Genomic DNA, 13,438 nt, shown 5'->3' with positions numbered 1-13,438 from the left:
CCAAATCTGGCTTTTTCCAGGTTCATTCGTCAGATCGAATAATTCACGTTCCTGCTGGGCCACAGTTCCCTCCATCTCTGCCTCCCGAGGTCCAACAACAACCTCCTCCCTCATCTGATCTGTCAGAGCACACTCCTGGGTTAGTTCCTGAGTGGGTTCTATATAGATACCCACTGCCTGTCCAAAATTTCCGATCGCAACAGTCATCAAATCCGTCTTCTCATGTAACTGTTCCAATAAAGCACTTGTCTTGCAGAAAGCAAGCACCAGAGCCTCCGAGTACATTCTTATGCAAGGTCAGAGTCCGTTCCCACAATCTTGATCTATTGCAGCTGCGAAGCTTCCCAGTTCAGATTTAATAACAGTTTCACAAGCTCCCTCTAGGGGAACAAGCTTCTATTTGTATTCATCTCTTTTTTTTCCTCTTTTTTTTTTGAAAGCAGATCTAACAACAAAGTTTCCTTTTTCAGATATTTTGTCAATATTTTGTTCCTTTTAGATGCGAAGGGGAACAATGGAATCACTATGTTTCTCTTCTTTTAACTATCTGTCAAAAACGTTTTTCTATAGTCAATGAACTTCCCGAAGACGTCTGTCCTGACACCCCGCTCCCAGGTTCAAGACGGTGGAAAATTGCTTTTCTTTACCCTCTCTTTTGCAGGTTTAAACAGTCCAGAAAAAGTTCCCCCCTCTTCTCCTGCTTCCAAGGGGGGTTCAGTAATTTTAGATGATGAAATTTGATCTTTTACAGACGACTTTCTAAACTCTAGCTTGCCGTGTCTTTGCTTTAATCTATTTACAAAGCGGAAGGCGGACTTCCTGTTTAGACCTTCCCGCTTCAGTGCCAAATTAAAAGAAATTTCTTAATCCAATTTCCGTTCTACTCACGAACAATTATTTGAGATCCAATTGTCCACAGGAAAAAGTCAGTGCTCTCCGGCAACAGCAATGCGGCTTCACTCCGTGAAAGAAGCAGTCGATTCAAAGCACCGCGCCACTCACCCCACGTCGCTCCGGATCCCCGAAACTGGGTTCCCCGCGAGTAGGGGGGGTGCAAAGGTGCCAGCCGAATCCCACGTCCACAGGCTTCTCCCGCCTGTGGTTTTTGATGGGTCTCCGCCTCGCCGTGGCGGTTCAGACCCTTTTTCCCACGGAGCGGATTCCTCCCGATCGGAGGAAATCCGCCATTGCCAGAGGCGCCAACCCGGAAGTCTCAGCGGCTTTATTTCAACACCCCCTTCCCTCTTGTTTGCCTTAGTGTCTTTTCCTTAGCTGGAGCAGTTTTTTGCTGCTCCTAATTTCTCTCCTCATTGCTTTAATCTTCCTGCCTCCTCTCCTTGCAAGTTTGCTGTCTTTACCTCCCCCCTCCCAGGCAGCCTCCTTTATCGCTAGAGTCCCTTATCTCCCCTCCCGATTGCTTGCTGATCAGCTGATCAGCAGCTTTGTTTCAACACCCCCTTCCCTCTTTCTAAAAAAAAAAAAAAAAGGCACGATCTGCTTTTTGCCCCTGGGCAATTCGACTCCAGGGACCACGCATTCGCTCCATAAGATGCACAGACATTTCCCCTTACTTTTTAGGAGGGAAAAGGTGTGTCTTATGGAGCAAAAAATACGGTATGTTGTGGCCATCATTTGAAATCTCAACACTGTACTTGCCTTCAGATTTCCCAAAATAAGAACAGAAGAAGAGTTTTCTGGATCAGGACAGTGGCCTGTCAAGTCCACCATCTTATTTTCACAGTGAACAGTCAGGTGCCCATGGGAAGGCTGCAAGCAGGATGCGAGCACAAGAGCAACGCCCCACTCCTGTGGTTTCTGGCAACTGGCATTCAGAAGCGTTCAGAAACAGCTCAGGACTGCCATACCTCAAGGACCTCCTCTCAGTGGCATAGCAGGTGGGGCACAGGGGCGGTTGCCCTGGGTGCAAATTCGTTAGAGGTGCAAAATTCCAACCCCAATGTTGCCTCAGTACAGCTGCACGCTTCCATTGCTGGGCTCTGTTGAAAATGGCTTCTCCATGTGAACCAGGAAATGATATCTCCAGACAACGGAATGACTCTTCTTATCTCTTTGGCTGCGATCTCCTGGGTGACGTGGACGCCACTAGGCAATTGGACGTGCATGTGTATCCCATCCATTTCCCTCCTTCCCACGCCTCCTCTGTGTGGCCCTGGGCACTGGCAACCCACGCTATGCCACTGCCGCCTCTCCCCATATAAACCGACCCAGACTCTAGGATCATCCTCTGAGGCCCTTCTCTGTGTGCCACCACTATGGGAAACAGGATTCCAGGCTAGGCAAGGGCTTGGTGCGATGCAGCCAGGCTCTCTCTTTATGTTCCAGCTTGCTGGCAGAGTGACAAGAGCAGAGGGAAGATAGCAGAAGAAAGGAATGCAACAGAAGCACCTTGGTGTAGGAGCGTTGCCCAAGTGAAACAAACTTCTGTGACAGCTTCCCAGTCCGGTGCCAACCAACCCTCATCAGTCTGGATCAACATGCCTTGCAAGCATCTAGCTGTGACCAGCTTTTATATAAACAGAGTTTCCTTGCAGGGAAACAACTGCCAGGAATACCTCTCCCTGGGAGCCTTTGGCATTCAAACCTGGCATACGGATGGCATTGTTGAAAGAGCGCTCTGGGCAAAACAGAGAAGAACAACAACAGGGATGTCTTTTAGGAATGGCTGAGTGTTGTTTTGCGGCCTGTTTTAGGACTGTTTCTCACTCTCAAATTCCCCAGCAGTTTGAGAGTTCCAGCGGCATCTGAGTCGGGGCCCATTTCCTCATTTTCATGGGGAAAGTAATTTCGTTGTCCCCGAAGGGGAATCCTCCTTTGCACTTTGTTGGCATCTCTTTGTCTCAAGAGACACCCTTTAAGGGTGAAGTCCAACCACTGGAGTTACAGCGCCTGCTGTGGCTGTAGAGACCGATACAGAAGAGACATGTTTTGCTGCAGCTGGGGCAGATGAAGGGGTCTGGTTGTGCTGTTTCAGATGCACCAGGGCATTTCCTCTCTCTGCTCTCCTCCCAGTGGTCATTCCTCTTCTGGTCACTGCTGTGGATACATGACCTGACTGCCTGTCTCCAGGCACTGCCGTCATCCGCATGGGATTCCCACGCAGTGGAGTTGATGTTCCCAACCTTTCACATATCTCTCCCATCGTTTTTGAAGGGTGGGGTTTTAACACAAGCAGTGACAATTAGGGAAGCAAAGCTATCACAGCTCAGCACACAGTCTTTATGAGCATTTGTGGTGCATACCATTCTATGGCCCTATTTTTTGCTCTTGTCATTGATCTTTTAATTCTGACTAAAACATTGTTTTAAAAGCGAAATGTCCAAAACACCATAAGACGACTGCATTATTGTGGTATAGCATTATAAAAGTATTCACTACAATGCATTAACTTTCTAGTAGTAGTAGGGTGCTATAGCACTGTATTTCATTCTGAAAGCATTTTACTGATAATTCAAAGATCAGTTTAGAAAAATAAAAACAGGAGTCATAGGATGGTTATAATGGATGCATGTTGAACAGCAAATGCCCCTCCCCCCACACATGGCCAGTATGTCCCTTCCACTGGACTACAGTGGAATATCGTCAAAGAAAAAGCACAATATTTCCAATAGTGTACAAATCCAGTTGCAGTTCTACGTGTTAGCTGAAGAGCAATAACTGGGTTGAACTGGTTCCTGCCTAGCCAGAAGTAGCTTTAGAAGGAAAACGGTGTTGATTTGTTTTTTAGTTCTTCTTAACTTTATTTTTTTCAGTTTTTGAAAATACATAGAACAATCCCTATTAGCATACAGGTAAATCTCAAGTTTTTTAAATAGTTTAGAGTTGATTACATCCGTTTGGTGTCTTCTACTCTGTAAACCACAGAGCTTAGGGTTTGCCAATCGGAAGGTTGGCAGTTCGAATCCCTGTGATGGGGTGAGCTCCCGTTGCTCGGTCCCTGTTCCTGCCAACCTAGCAGTTCAAAAGCACGTCAAAGTGCAAGTAGACAAATAGGTACCGCTCCGGCGGGAAGGTAAACGGCATTTCCGTGCACTGCCCTGGTTCGCCAGAAGCGGCTTAGTCATGCTGGCCACATGACCCGGAAGCTGTACACCGGCTCCCTCGGCCATTAAAGCGAGATGAGCGCCACAACCCCAGAGTCAGTCACAACTGGACCTAATGGTCAGGGGTCCCTTTACCTTTACCTTCTACTCTTTGCTTTTACAGATTGCACCAGAGGGAGATGTTGGTTGTAGCTGGTGGCGAGAGGGTCACAGGATTCTTTCCATTGAATAAACATGTCCCATACAAGATGAGAAGTGATTTTTCATATCCAAAGTGCATACCTGCAAACAACGTCACAAGGAGAATTCTAAGAAGGAACAGGGAATCCCTTCCTGTCTTTGATTATCTGTGACGCGATCCACCAAGAACAATTTAGTTGGCTGTCACTTCCTTGCGCCCTGCATTGGGTCCATGGGATTAGCAACTGTGAAGCTGGAGGTGGGGTGAATGTGAATGGCTTCCTATCAGCAGCCCAGCATCAAGCAGTCCAGCCAGATGGAACTTTCAACAAGTTACAGCAATGTGTCATTTCTGAAGAAAAGCACTTTCCAACGTCACGCCCAAGTCACACACACACAGAGAGAGAGAGGAAGATCAACAGATTGGGATAAATTGTTGTTTTGAATTTCTGAGTCACTAATTAAAGACGTTCATTGATGCCTGGGAAATTTAATTTAATTTAATCTGTGAGGCATATGACATGACTTGCGCTGTGTTCGACCCACCCACTTGCTCCTCAGTTCCAGCGAAATTGCTAAACCACCGGCAACGAAAGGTTACAGGGAACTGAAATGTATCCGGTGGGAATATGAGCTGAAGCAGAAGTCATTGGAAATATGCCAATATTTACAGGGTTTTTATGCATTCGTCTATTAGCGAGGTGGAGTGGGGAGCCAGCCCAAGACTTTTGGGTACTTGAGATGGAGAATCCAAACAGCACCCATGAATTAGCATCTTGAGAGGGATCTGAACAGCTGACTAAGTCCCTTTTTGAACTCTGTGAGACTTAAAGGCATTTCATCTGGGCTGGATAATTCCCATTGTGGTTTCAGCAATGGGAAAACAGTGTTTCCTCACAACTGCCACACTACCATGGGAAAATATATCTTAATAACTGTGGTCTCCAGGGAGAAGTAGCAGGTGTACGTACACCTCAGTTTTTGCTTCTATAGGAAAACGGTTGCTATTTATTCCTATGTACCCATGGACTGACCAGCCTCGTAAATAGATGGCCTACTCACTAAAGATAGATCACAAAAGGGAAGAAGGTCCTCTTTCTTCTTTTGAGGGCAGAGCTAGGGTCTCTCCCAACTTTATAATTCTACGATTCTATGAAATGTCTTTGGTTGTCTGTGGAATGTGCAGATAGTGTCTCCCTGTTGTTGCTCACCATGAATGCAGTTCCATGGAACAAGGGCAGCCATGCTGAAAGCTCTTCTCCAAGTTACTGTTGAGCGGCCTTCTGATATCTTTTGACCTTCAAGAAGGAGCTCTCCGGAAGACAGCATCTCTCAAATCATTCTCAGAAGTAAAGTCCTCCTGGAATTCAAATGGCTGGAGGAATTTAGACCTGGTCCTAAGGAAACATTTCCCTTGCTGGATCCTGGCTGGTGGACAGGCTTGTTGCCAGTGCAGCTAAGCTGGCTCAGAAACTAGGACATTTTCACCAAAAAAAGGAGAGGAGCACAGCATGGGTGATGTTAGGAGCTTTGACCTGATTAGAGAAGTGCCCCAGTAGGGTACCAAGGAGAGAGGAAGAAAGATGAAGCCATAACCTTTTCAGGAAGGTAAGGTGGGATATTGATGCAATAAATAAATACTTGAGCTAAATAGTGATCATCAGAAACAACCTTTTCTTGCAGCAGAAAAGGAGGCATATTTGGAAGCTCATCAAGAAAACCCCAAGGTAGGAAATGTGGGGAGTATTCCAATGGCAGCTGACTAAAAAGGTCCATGGAAAGAATTTTTTTATTTGAGAGATAATAAATAATGGGTTTTCTATTGCGCTGCAAGCTATGGGGGAAAGGTGCCAAATTGGCTGACGAGCAAAGGCATCCGTACACTGTGGGGAACACCTTGCCCTAACATCTGCTATTCCGTTGCCTCCTGACAACATTGAAAGTTGAAGACTTTTCTATGCACAAAGATGGAAAGACGTATCATTAGCAGCAATGGAGGAAGGGCTGTTAAAGTGACTGAATCATAGAATCATAGAATCATAGAGTTGGAAGAGACCACAAGGGCCATCGAGTCCAACCCCCTGCCAAGCAGGAAACACCATCAGAGCACTCCTGACATATGGTTGTCAAGCCTCTGCTTAAAGAAGAGATGTTGAAGCTGACAACTTTAATCAGAGAAAAGCCATTGTCAACATTTTCTAAAGACTGGAAACTTCTTATGGACTTTTTGCGTGAAAAAGAAAATGAACGCATGATGTTTGGGTTTGAGGATTGGAGATAATGTTGGTTTATAGAAAGCGGTTTCACGGGGTGTTATTTTGGAGTGGATGTGTTGACTAATTTCTATATATACAGTAGCTGACAGATAAAGAATTAAAAGCTCTCTTTTTCTGTTCTTTTTCCTTCCTATTTTTTTCCTTTGTCCTTTATCTTCTCTCTCTCTCTTTCTCTCTCTCTGCTTGCTTTGTGTTCTTATGTAGATTAGCCTTTTAGTTTTGATAAAAAGAAATTTGACAGTAATCTTTGTATTCCTAATAAATAAATAAAAAATTTAAATTGTCCAGTAGCACCTTAGAGACCAACTAGGTTTGTTCTGGGTATAAGCTTTTGTGTGCATGCACACTTCTTCAGATACAGTTGTACCTCGGGTTAAGAATTTAATTTGTTCCAGAGGTCCATTCTTAACCTGAAACTGTTCTTAACCTGAGGTACCACTTTAACTAATGGGGCCTCCTGCTGCTGCTGTGCCGCCACTGCACAATTTCTGTTCTCATCCTGAAGCAAAGTTCTTAGCCCAAAGTAATATTTCTGGGTTAGCGGAGTCTGTAACCTGAGGCGTATGTAACCTGAAGCGTATGTAACCCGAGGTACCACTGTACTCTGAAATATTGGATTTTTGTCTCATTACACATGCTAAAGCTAATTTTGGTCCTCTGCATACCATCCCTTGCTTTTTCCTGCAGGACTGACTGCAGTCATTAACAGTCACCAACAGTTTACTGTTCCCATTGAGTCGATCACCCATCTCCTACTATCCTTCTGAGAAATACCCCACCCTCCCACTATATATTAGGGTCTGGTGACTTCTGTTTCAGAGTATCTGAAGAAGTGTGCATGCACACAAAAGCTTATACCCAGAACAAACTTAGTTGGTCTCTAAGTTGCTACTGGACAATTTTTTAATTTTTTAATTTAATTTGACTGTGTCAGACCAACACGGCTACCTACCTGAATCTTTGTATTCCTGTAGTTGAAAATCCTCTATAACCAGGCCTTTGGTCTTTAACTATCTGTGACCTTTTAGATGTGGAATGTTTTTTAATGTATTTCTCATTCCTCTTGTACCTATGTGAAGTTTATTGTCTGTTTGTTTGTTTGTTTGTTTGTTTGGTTGGTTGGTTGGTTGGTTGGCTGTAAGCCGCTTTTGGTTGCCCTGGGCAAGATTAAGCGACTAACAAATTTAAGTAGCAACTCTACCCTTCCCTTCCAACTCTACCATTCTACTCTATGGATCCTCAGCTTGGATCGTGGTTGTCAAGCAAGTGACATTCCAGGTGTGCAAGTTCTCCCAAAGGCCACTGACAGGTGTCTGGCTCTCAGTCCCATCCAGGCTGCAAAGAAAGCAGGTCAGTGCCTGCATGAGTGCCATTGGTTCATTATCTCTTCCGTATGCATAGCTGCAGGTCACCACATACTCAGGTCATCTTGACAGTGTTGGGAAACACAGCTAAGCGCTGTCTCAGAGTGCCATGTTGGCCTGGGTGGGTGGACCGCATGAAAAAGGTTGCTGACCCCTGGCTTAGGGCCTCATCCAACCTCAATCTGGCCCTGCTCAGGACCCATGCACAGAATGTGCAACGGCATTTGCCGTGCCCCACCAAAGGCTGACACAATGAATTGCCACTTGCAGAAGGACTTCTCCATCCCGAACAGTTAGGCACCACCCACCGATAGAGGGCTTTGGTGCCCCAGTCAGTCACCCACCAGTCTTCTCCCATCCCTTCCCAGTGTGGAAGAAGCACCTTCCATGAGCACCTAACAGGAGCGGGTCTCCTCATTCTTCCAATCTTAAATCCAGTTCTCCACATTTCCGCAACGATTTCGTGAATTCCCGTAAACACTGACTAGCATTTTAGTGTGAATTTTTCCCAACAGGCACATTTTTACACAGTTTAAAGTAATGTGTGCCCTTTGCAAGCTGTTTCCTCCAATATGATGAATTTTTGTGTGAGATTTTCACTGATACGCGCAGACTTCCCTCTAGTATGTGCATTTCAGCACACATCACTGTTTCGAAGGAGGACTGTGATTTGGTTTGCAAATGGTTTCAGAAAGTGTGAATTAGGTAGGTTTGCCTTTGAACTGAATAGAATTTCTCCCCCACTCCTAACACACACACACACCTTTCTCAAAATTAGAGATATTTTTTTCTCCTCCAAGCATCTGTGCAGGACCCAACTAGCACGTCTGGAGGGCAGAACCACAATGACTCAAGCACCTCTATGAGTTATTTATGAGTTTCTCCATGTATTCAACTGGATGAAACTGGCTTCCTCCTTCCGTCCCCTCACCCTTTCCCTTCAGACTCCTCTGCTTTCAGCTCATCTGCCTTCGGTTTTTGGAGGGGGAGTTGGTCCTCCCTGAGTCTTGAAAGCATACATCCTGCCTAGTGGAACTGGTTACCTCAGTCTGCCAACACACACCCTGACTCCTGTGCGTGTGTGTGTGGCACAATCTTTTTGCCAGCTCAGCCTGTTAGAGGCGGCACAATGAAGCAATTGTCTCAAGGCGGATTGAACCAGAAGAAACAGGACTGAACCAGAAAAAGCACAACCCGGAGTTGGCAAAGGCAGGCTCGTTGTGTGCCAAACCTGGGATGTTTTAACATCTGCACTCGCTGCTCCTGCTGCAAACAGGAGGAAGTTCCTGGGGCATCCTTTGACAGAGTCACATCCCTTGAAAGCAGAGCATCTCGGAGTTTTGTGGCACGCTCTTCTTGCAGAATCTGTCTCCATGCAGGCTGTGGAGAGAGATGGGGCAACCAGACTGAAGCAGCATCCGTTCCGAAACTGAGCAAAGCGTTGGCAAGAGAGAACATTCAGATGATTTATTACTGTACAATTGCATCTTACATGGGGGTTCAGTTCCAAGGGTACTGTGTATACACGGAAATCACATAGACCACAGCTGAGGGTGGACCATCTGAATTGGTCCCACACTCTTGCAGAGGGGAATCGCTGCCGTGAGTCCAGGCTCCACCAGTTTGGCCTAGGAGGAAAGACCAAGTCAACGCTATGTCCTCTTCTCTGCATAAGTCAGATGATAATGACAGACAATCCCATTGTCACCATAGAGGCAGTGATATCCTCATCTGGTTCAGCAGCTTCTGCTGCTTCGTTCTTCTTTGGTGATCCCTCGTAGCCGAGTAAGATTGTCTTCCATAAACACGGTTTTTAAAAGTGAGTCCGTAAGTGACTGTGGAGGCCAATTCTGAATCCGCACGTCCTTCCACAGTGGGGACATAGGTTTCTGAGTGGGAGTTGATCATGGTGAGAGTTTGCTAAGCATGCCTTCCTCTTAGCGCAGTTCTCCCTTTTGTCCTGAGTTCAAGCGTCTTCAAAACCCATGACACCTTTGGTAAAGGCTGTTCTCCAATTGGAGGACTCGCAGACCAGAGTTTTCTAGTTGTTGGTGTACCTCAGTGTGACTGCTGAAGTCACCCAGGATTATCATCCAGGATTCCTTCAACACAAATATAGGATGGGGAACACCTTGACAGTAGTCCATGTGAAAAGGATTTAGGGGTCTTAATAGACCACAAGCTTAACATGAATCAACAGGATGATGCAGCAACAAAAAAAAGCTAATGCAATTCTAGGATACGTCAACAGAGGTATAGCATCCAGGTTAAGGGAAGTAATAGTCCCGCTCTATTCTGCCTTGGTCAGACCAAACCTGGAGTCCTGTGTTCAGTTCTGAGCATCCCATTTTAAGGATGATATTGACAAGCTGGATGTATGCAGAGGAGGGTGACCAAGAGGTTCAAGGGTCTAGAAACCAAGACTTAGGAAGAACAGTTGAAGGAGCTGCAGGAGGAGCGGAGGCTGAGAGTTGACATGATGACCACCTTCAAATATCTCAAGGGCTGTCACATGGAAGATGGCGCAAGCTTATTTTCTGCTGCTCCAAAGGGGAAGACCCAAACCAATGAATTCAAAAAACATGAAAGGAGATTCTGACTTAACATTAGGAAGAACTGGTAGCAGGTGTGCAGGTGCGCAGGTGTGCAGGTGAAGGCGGCGGTGGCAGAGGAGGAGGAAGAGGAGAAAGTAGAGCCTCTAGCCATGCCTTAAGTAGGAGACTCCCTTCTTTGAATTGCCCTGCTCTTCCATCCCTTCAAGGGCCTAGATCCATCCTGGCTTGCTAGTTTTCACAGCCATGGCAATGAAAGAGAAGAAGCCAGATTCAGAATCAGCCAAAACACCATCGACACCCTCCTCTTCAACCAATCAGAGCAAGCCTGTCTCTGTAAAACCAAACTATGCCCTGAAGTTCATACTGGCAGGACACACAAAAGCGGTCTCATCAGTAAAATTCAGTCCAATGGGGAGTGGCGGGCCAGTTCCCCAGCTGAGAAGCTTATAAAAATCTGGGGCACCTATGACGGCAAATTTGAGAAGACCATATCTGGCCACAAGCTGGGAATCTCTGATGTCACTTGGTCATCTGATTCAAACCTTCTTGAATCTGCCTCAGATGACAAAACTCTCAAAATTTGGGATGTGAGCTCAGGGAAATGCTTGAAAACCCTGAAGGGGCACAGCAACTGCGTCTTCTGCTGCAAGTCCAACCCACAATCCAACCTCATTGTCTCAGGATCGTTTGATGCAAGTGTGAGGATCTTCTTCTTCTTTGGCGATCCCTCGTAGCTGAGTAAGATTGTCTTCCATAAACACGTTTTTAACAATGAGTCCGTAAGTGACTGTGGAGGCCAATTCTGGATCCACACGTCCTTCCACAGTGGGGACATTGGTTTCCGGGTGGGAGTTGATCACGGTGTGGATTTGCCAAGCGTGCCTTCCTCCTAGCACGTTTCTCCCTTGCATCCTGAGTTCGAGTGTCTTCAAAGCCCAGGACACCTTTGGTAAAGGCTGTTCTCCAACTGGAGCGCTCGCAGGCCAGTGTTTCCTGGTTGTCAGTATTTATACTACTTTTTTTAGATTTGCCTTGAGACAGTCTTTAAACCTTTTTTGTTGACCACCAGCATTACTCTTTCCATTTTTAAGATCGGAATAGAGTAGTTGCTTTGGAAGACGATCATCAGGCATCCGCACAACATGACCAGTCCAACGAAGCTGATGTTGAAGAATAATTGCACGGGACGTCAAAACCAGGAAATTCCAAAAAACCCTGCCAGCCCATTGTGACCCGGTTTTAGCGGTGCAGTTAAACTGTGATGGCTCCCTGATAGTGTCCAGCAGCTCTGGTGGCCTCTGCCAAATCTGGGATACAGCATCGGGACAGTGTTTGAAAACACTGATCGATGATGACAACCCCTCTGTGTCTTTTGTGAAGTCCTCTCCCAGTGGCAACATTGGACAGCACTCTTAAGCTTTGGGACTACAACAAAGGAAAGTGCCTAAAGGCCACAAGAACAAGAAGTACTGCATCTTTGCCAGCTTTTCCATTACTGGTAGAAAGTGGATCGCGTCTGGTTCAGAGGACAACCTGGTCTACATTTGGAACCTCCAAACTGTACAAGAGACCGTACAGAAGCTGCCGGGGCATACAGATGTTGTGATCTCTACAGCTTGCCATCCAACGGAGAACATCATTGCCTCAGCAGCTCTAGAAAACGACAAAACAATTAAACTTTGGAAGAATGACTGCTAAAATGCTTTCAGCATCACTTCAGAGACTGCTGGGGGTGTCTGGAAAACATGGGGGCATTTTGTGTTTGTGTTTTTTGAAGACCCATTTGCCAGGAAGCAAAGCAACCTTTGAGAAGATGATGTCTCCTAGTCTTGGTCAAAAAAAGTCTCTCTTTGGCTAGTCTCCAAACTGGGTAAATATAGTTCTTTTTTGGGGGGGGGGGAATAATAAAAAGGTTCTGTTTTCTTTGATGATTTGGTGGCTTTTCCTACTGGGAAGCCATCTCTCCTTTGAGAATAAGATGTCATCCTTATTGCTTGGAGGGAACTCTGTCTGCTAACAGCAACCACCGCCAAGTCATAAACTTAGAAAGAATCTGGATATGTTAATATTTTAAAAGAAAAAGAAAAAAGATCCAGGCAAGTAGGCCCTAGTTCATAAAACTTTAAATAGAAGAGCCATGGTGCCTAATTATTAAAGGCAATTTTTTTAACGTGACCAAACAAGTGTTCTTTTGCCTTGCGCCTCTTCTCATTTCCCACCCACCCAAGTTTCCAGAACCTGTGATTAAATCACCCTTTCTTTGTCCTTCTGTTCATCACGCTCTCCAATAGATGTTATTTGACAGTAAAAACCTATTCAAGCTTTCCACCCCACCCCAAATTACCAGTTCACCAGTGTCCTCCAAAGTCCTTGCTTGTGGCTTTTTGTTTGTTTTTACTTAAAAAATATATATTCTCCAAATTTCACAAACTTTCTACAGTTATTTCAGTGTGAAAAAACAAAACAAAACACTTTTTTATCTTGGAAGCCTCGTATGAGCTTGTATTTGCTAATGGTATGGCTTTATTCTCTCTCCCCCCCCCCCCACTTCCACATTGGTATATTCCTTTTCTACCCTTTCTTCCCTCTCCTCTGCTCTTATCAATATTTTACCATATGGTTACCATATGCACAATAAAAGGTGGGGGTTTTTTTGGGGGGGGGACATTAGGAAGAACTTTCTGGTGGTAAGAGCAGTGGCGGAGCTCCATGCTCCAGCACCTGGAGTGGCGAACGTGCGGGGGCGTGGCATGCATCCCAGGGGGCGTGTTTCACAACCCGCGGGGGTGTGGCACGCAGCGCGGGACATGTGTGGCACGTGGCGTGCATCCCGGGGTGCACGGCGAGCCGCGCACGTCCCGAGGGGGCAGCCTCAATGTCATCCCCCCGGGATGGCACCTGGGGGGGCACTCCCCCTGCCCCCACTTTCGTCCGCCAGTGGGTAAGAGCTGTTTGACAGTGGAATGGACTCCAGTGTGGTGTAGTGGTTAAGAGCGGTAGAC

General features: G+C 46.0%; 1 pseudogene across 1 annotated transcript; it reads left to right on the top strand.

Annotated features, from left to right (window-relative positions):
- The first annotated feature begins 10,679 nt into the window (after nucleotides 1-10,679).
- On the top strand, nucleotides 10,680-12,842 carry LOC308458777 (WD repeat-containing protein 5-like; annotated as a pseudogene). The gene is made up of 2 exons: nucleotides 10,680-11,166; nucleotides 11,636-12,842. The product of its transcript is annotated as a WD repeat-containing protein 5-like (transcript).
- Nucleotides 12,843-13,438: the final 596 nt, after the last annotated feature.

Source organism: Podarcis pityusensis (genome assembly GCF_964106645.2).
Source record: "Podarcis pityusensis genome assembly, chromosome: 11".
Lineage (NCBI taxonomy): Eukaryota > Metazoa > Chordata > Lepidosauria > Squamata > Lacertidae > Podarcis > Podarcis pityusensis.
This window is presented reverse-complemented; position numbering and strand designations above follow the sequence as displayed.